The 6,158-nt window shown below is 54.4% G+C and overlaps 1 long non-coding RNA gene across 1 annotated transcript; it reads left to right on the forward strand.

The window, feature by feature from the left end:
* Positions 1-3,152: 3,152 nt before the first annotated feature.
* LOC309846863 lies at positions 3,153-5,624 on the forward strand. The gene is made up of 3 exons (XR_014302165.1): positions 3,153-3,635; positions 3,733-3,900; positions 4,962-5,624. It is a non-coding gene; the product is annotated as an uncharacterized lncRNA (long non-coding RNA).
* Positions 5,625-6,158: the final 534 nt, after the last annotated feature.

Here is a 6,158-nt window from a genome sequence, read left to right on the forward strand (position 1 = left end):
AAATTTCACTTCATCCATCAAAAGCCGCTGCTAGGCGATGACCTAATTTTAGCTGCTTATCAATTCCCCGGTGCTTGTTGGTTGATGTAACTTTGATCCTCTGATGCTAGATGACTTTTGTGCTGAATATAGCTAGAATTTAATATGAATCATTTGGACGGCTGCCCGGCTGAGCTCAAGTGTTTGAGGGGCGGGGAGGGGAAGGACACACGCGCGCGCGCGCACACACACACACGCACACACACACAGGATGCAGGCCAGCGAGGTGGACAACCGTGCGGCTCCGCGCTTCCTCAGTCCCGCGGCCATCTGCTTCCCATCACGGGCGTTCCACGCCCGGGGTCCTCGGACTCTCATTTTATGCCCCGTCCTCATCAACGAGACGCCGCCCACGGTGGGCACACACGGGCGGCCAGGGGGACCCGGCTCTGCCAAGATCTCATGAGAGTGTCAATAATTGCAAGGCATTCTAAATGCATGTTTTCTAAGCAAACTGTTGCCTTTTCAAAGAGCTTTTATTTCGGCTGGGAGAGCAGCTGAGCGGCTCCATGGAGCAGAGGCACTTCTGAGAAGCCTCCTCCCTTTCCATTTTCTGAATCAGCAGATAGTGCCTCTCCTCCTCTTCCACCGGCTGGGCTCTCTTGCCGTCTTCCTGGCTCTTCCCCGTGTCGCTCCTGGGTGTGCGTGGGAGGAGCCTCGGCGCACGTATTTACCGGCCCTACTTGGTGTCATTTCTTGCCACAAGACAGGGTCACGAGGCTTGTGATCGCCATTTTCTGAATGTTGTGGGGGAAGCTGGCGGTGGGGGCGGGGGGCGGTGGGCGAGGACACTGGCCCAGGGCTGCCCGCCCAGGCCGCCCTCGTACCCGCGCTGGGAGGCTCTTTCTCGTTTCTGTCCCTTCTTTGCCCCGGTTGAGCCTCAGCTTGCACGTAGTCTCCTCCGCCCTCCGATTCTGGGCCGTTCCCAGTCACCCTCGCGCCCAGTCCTACGGGCCAGCGCTGCGGCTGTCCGACACCCACATGTCCCCCATGCTGCGCTCCTCCCCGGAACCAGAGAGGAGCTGGTGGAGAGAGACCTGGTGTGCAGACCCCAGCCGCCCCAGACCCCCGTAGCTGAGTGCCCAGGCCAATGCCAGCGAGATCCTTCTAGTTTCCAATAGTAGAAGCAATTTGAGGCTTTGAGGAAGGAATTTCCTGAAGTGTTGGGGGGGGGGGAATTAAAAACCTTCCTGATACTGAAAAACGGTGTTTGTGATTATTAAGTAGCTGATTATTTACTGAGTCTCTGGCTTCCATAATCATTTAACATTTTTTTTAATGTGTGTTAAGAGTCAGTAAAATACTTGCCTTTATGCATGAACATGGTGTTGAAATTCTTCCAAATGTATTCATTTCTCTGTGTGTTTTCTTCCATTTTTAAAGATTAAATTTTTTTAAGATTTTATTTATTTATTTGACAGACAGAGATCACAAGTAGGCAGAGAGGCGGGCAGAGAGAGAGGGGGAAGCAGGCTCCCCGCTGAGCAGAGAGCACAATGCGGGGCTCAATCCCAGGACCCTGAGACCATGACCTGAGCCGAAGGCAGAGGCTTAACCCACTGAGCCACCCAGGCGCCCCAAAGGTTAAATGTTTTTGTCTTGAGATAATTGCCAATTCACATGCAGTTGTAGCAAATAGCACAGAGACACCCCGTGAATCCTTGATGCACGCTCCTCCAACGGGAACATCTTGCAAAACTACGATCCAATGTCACAGCCAGGGTGCTGGCCTCCAGGCGGGCAAGACTCAGGTCATTTTCCTCGCCGCCCGGATGGCTCAGGATGGCTTCCGCAGCCACACCCACTGCCCTCCGCTGCGCCCCGGCCCCTGACATCCACTCGCCTGTTCTATTTGCATACTTTTGTCATATCCATGGAATCACATGTTTGTATGTATGTAACCTTTAGAGATTGGCTTTATTCTTTTTCACTCAGCATAGCTTCCTGGAGCTCTGTCCATGTTCTCGTGTGGGCCAATACCCTGTTCCTCGTTACCGCTGAGTGAGATGGAGAGGTGTGGAGGGACCACAGTTTGCTTAACCGCTCACCCTTGATGGACACTGTGGTGGCTCCCAGTTTCTGAGTGTTACAAATAAAGCCAGTGAGTATTCGCGTACGAGGTTTTGCGCAGACAGAAGCTTTCCTTCCTCTGGAGTAAATGCCGCCGGATGGAATGCTGCGCCGTGTGCCAGTGGCACGTTCAGGTTTAGAAAGAGCTGCCCAAGTATTTCTTAGGGTGGCGGCTGCGTTCTACGTTCATCCGGCTCAGCCGTGCATGAGGGGTCCAGTCCCTCTGACCCCTGAGCATGGGGGGTGTCCCTGTTCTCTGTTTTAGCCGATGGGACAGGTGTGTGGTGATCGTGGCTTAAAGTCGTGTCCCCGATGGATAACAACGTGGAGTATCTTTGCATGGGCATGTTTGCCATCACTGCATGCTTTTTGGTAAGATGTGTTATGCATTTTGCCCATTTTTCTTTTATTTATTTATTTATTTTATTTTTGGGCCAATTTTGTAATGGGAGTTGTTTCTTTATTGTTGGGTTTTGAAGGTTCTTCATATATTCTAGATACAAGTTCCTGATTAGATGCACATAAGGTTTGCAATGAGTTTTTCTTATCCCTAGCTTGTCTTTCTCCTTCTTGTAATAGAAAATTAATCAACAGTTTTTAATTTTGGTTAAACCCTGCTTTTCAACTTTCTTCTTCTGCGGACGATGCCTCTGGGCTACATCTAGGAGCCCTTTGACTAGCACGAGACCCTGAAGAAGCTCTAGTTTTCCCGTTTCATCGCTTTTTGGTTTGTTTGTTTGTTTTGTTTGTTTTTATAGTCGAGCCCATGATCCACCTTGAGCTACTGTCCATGGGGGAGGAGTAAGGTAATGTGTTGTGCTCGGGGTGAGAATGTGACTATCTCTGTAACATTTTTCTGCATAAACTCCAGTTCCTCCGAGCGACCGCCATGCTCGGCCCCCGTGGCTGTGAGCGCATGCTCCCGCCGGCCTGGTGCTGGCCTCACTACTGGGTGTGATTCCTTTCTCTGATTTCAGAGGTCATCTTTTTCTTTTGCTTTTAAGATTTTTTTTTTTTTTTATTAAAGGCAGAGAGAGGCCGAGAGTTGGGGGGAGGCCAGAGGGAGAGAGAATCTCAAGCAGACTCCTGAGCACGGAGCCTGATGCGGGGCTCCAACACTTGACCCTGAGATCACGACCTGAGCCAAAACCCAGCCAGACGCTCAACCGACAGAGCCCCCCGGGCCGTCTTCCTCGTCCTCATCGGCCAGACCCGTCGCTGCTGCAGACTAAAGTTTGCAGTGTTAGCTTCACGGCCGATAGGGTCAGCGCCCCTGGGTCTGCGTCTCTGTCCTGGTGTGATCTTCGGCTAGACTCCGTTTGAATGACTTACAGCTGATCCGCCCGTGTGGCTCTGTCCCACCCTGCTGGGACAGCTTCCGTTCGCTCGCCCACACTGCCTGCAGACTCTGCACCAGCCGGCTGGTCGGGAGCGGACGCCGGACTCTGACTTGGCTTCCCTCCGGCAGCGCAGCCTGCGGTAACGGGCTCTGAATCTGTATTTGGACGGAGACGCCCGGCTCACAGGTGAGCGGGAGGGAAGGAAGGACGAGCCGGTGACGGGGAGTGACGCGGCCCCTTCTCCACCGGGGCCCCTCCGGTGAACTCAGGATCTCTCCACCAGGGACAAGGAAGCGGGCGTGTTTCTGCACCAGCCCCCCCATTTGGCGGAGGGCTGCCCCTAGGACGTTCCCGCCTGAGGGAGCCCCTGCGTGCGGGAGGCAGCCCCCCAGAGAGCCGGAGAGACGCGGGTGCCCGGAGGCGGCTGCGGCAGGTGTCCGTGCGGGCTCCGGTGAGTGGGATTGCGGCGGGCATCGTCCCACAGGCTCACTCTTCAGGGAGGGCGCGGGACACGCTGCCTGGTGCCACCTTCCCCTGCTTTTAACCTCAGAGGTACTGTGATGGCAAAGTGTCCCGTAAGGTCCTATATCCCGACTTTTTGAAACTTTCCTTGCCAGGCTGCAGTAGAGGGGCAGGTAGATTCCAGAGACTTCGAGGGAACAGAGATGTAGGAACCCGTCCTTGCCTCGTTCTCCAGCAACTACTCCAGACGACCCACCAGTCCTTTGATACGGGCTACAGGGACGGGTCATTCCCGTCCTCAGCCACGCTTGTGTCCCTGCCGGTAGCTGCTGCTGGGTGTGCCTGCAATCACGGCATGTTCCGGTTTCCACCTGCAAACACTGGACTTAGCAGACCTAGCAGGGCAGCTGCAGCTTACCTGATGCCCCGGGGAGTCCTCATCCCCGCAGGGCCTCAGCCTGCTGCCTCGAGGGGCATCCACAGCTCGCCGGGCTTGACTCCGTACCCTGCACCCTGACTCGGGTGGGACCCTTGGAGCATCCCACGGGGCACAGTGGCTGTTAGCGTCCCTGGCTAGGGTTGCAATGAGTTCAGTCCCACTAATAAAGTCAGAAGCTAACTGGCTGCGCACCTGCTGAAGAGAGAGAAACAGAGGGAGCTAGCCCCAGAAAGAGCTGTGCAGCCACATCCCGAGCTGCGGGAGCGCCCGCCTGGCCCCTTCCCTCTCCTGGGAGTGAGCTACGTCCTCAACGTAAAGCGTTATTTTTCTGCCACTCCACGAAGCCACGAGAGCCACTTGATAGTTCAAGGAGGCTCTAAACAGAGGACATTAGTGCTTCTTGGTCCTGGAGCTCCTTGCCAGCAATGTAGAATGCTGTTGAAGTCTTTACAGCATTCAGTCTGACGAAGAGAAGAAATAGCGTAACCCCAAAGTGACGTGTTCGACAGCATTTTAAAAACTGTCAGGAAGAAAGAGCTGGCCCCTTGTCGCCTTGTCGCCGTAAAATAACATGATCCGCTAACAGGAGTTTGGTGTTTTTTCCTTATTAGATCAGAAAACACGAACACCAACACGGAAACGGTCTCTCCACTCTTCCCGCCCGTGCGCTGCAGCCCTGGTCTGTTCATGAACCGGCAGGTCCCTGTGTACTGCCTTGCTGGACTGGGTTCAGTTTTGTCCTCTGGATCTGTTTAGAAATCTGTGGGTTGGGCAGTCATGGGGACAGTTCGGCATCTTCACCTCTGTGGCGCGTCTCTCACGAGGCGTCCCCGTCTCCCGCGGCCGGAGGGTTCCGGCCAGAACGAGCACGTCCCCACCAAAAGGGAGGCGTTGGCCGAGCGGAAGAGCCAGCCACGTCCCCGGGTGGAAACGTCTGTGAGCCAGAGGACAGACTCGGACGAGGAAACGTAGAGACCACGGCCGTGTCCTCGGCTCCAGCCAGGTTGTCCCATGTGAGCCGGGGGGGCCGTGTGACCACCGCGCTGTGGCTTAGAAGTCGGACATCTGGGCTGCCGTTTGGACTTTACCAATATTTGAGGTGTTCCCTGGGCCAAGAGAAGAACAGAAACCAGCCGAGCGCATCTAAGGCTTGGGCGTGTGGCCCGCCCCGTTCTTCAGTCAGGTTTGTCTGCTTCTGCTTCTCCTGCTCCCCGGGACTCTGCTTCTACTGAAGCTACGGACTAGCTCTGTGTCAGCGGCTTTATTCTTGTGTTACCGAATTTTACATCGTATTTATTGTTGAGTAGGTAATGCATGCGTGTGGTACCCAGGTCAGAGGGAATGAAAAGGTAGATCATGAAGTCTTTCCGGAGCTGCCCTCAGCCACCCAGAAACACCCCGTGCATACGTCCTGTTGGTCCATACGTGTCACGCTCCCCCAACCTTCGTGCCCTCAGCAGATTCTGACGGTCTTCTCAGTAGGGTTTTAGATTTATAGAATAAGGGGCACCTGGGTGGCTCAGTCGGCTCAGGTCATGGTCCCGGAGTCCCGGGATCGAGTCCTGCGTCGGGTGTCTAGCTGCACAGGGAGTCTGCTTCTCCCTCTGACCTTCTCCCCTCTCTTACTCTGTTCCTGTCTCTCCCTCAAATAAAAAATAAAATCTTTTAAAAACAGATTTATAGTATAACGGAGCAGGTGGTTCATGGAGTCGCACAGGCAGGTTCTCCTGTCACCAACACGCTGCACTCCTGTGTTTGATGTGCTGTAATTAATAAGCCGGTGCTGATGCACTAGCATTAATGCACGT

This window comes from Mustela nivalis (assembly GCF_964662115.1).
Source record: "Mustela nivalis genome assembly, chromosome: 13".
Taxonomy (NCBI): Eukaryota; Metazoa; Chordata; class Mammalia; order Carnivora; family Mustelidae; genus Mustela; species Mustela nivalis.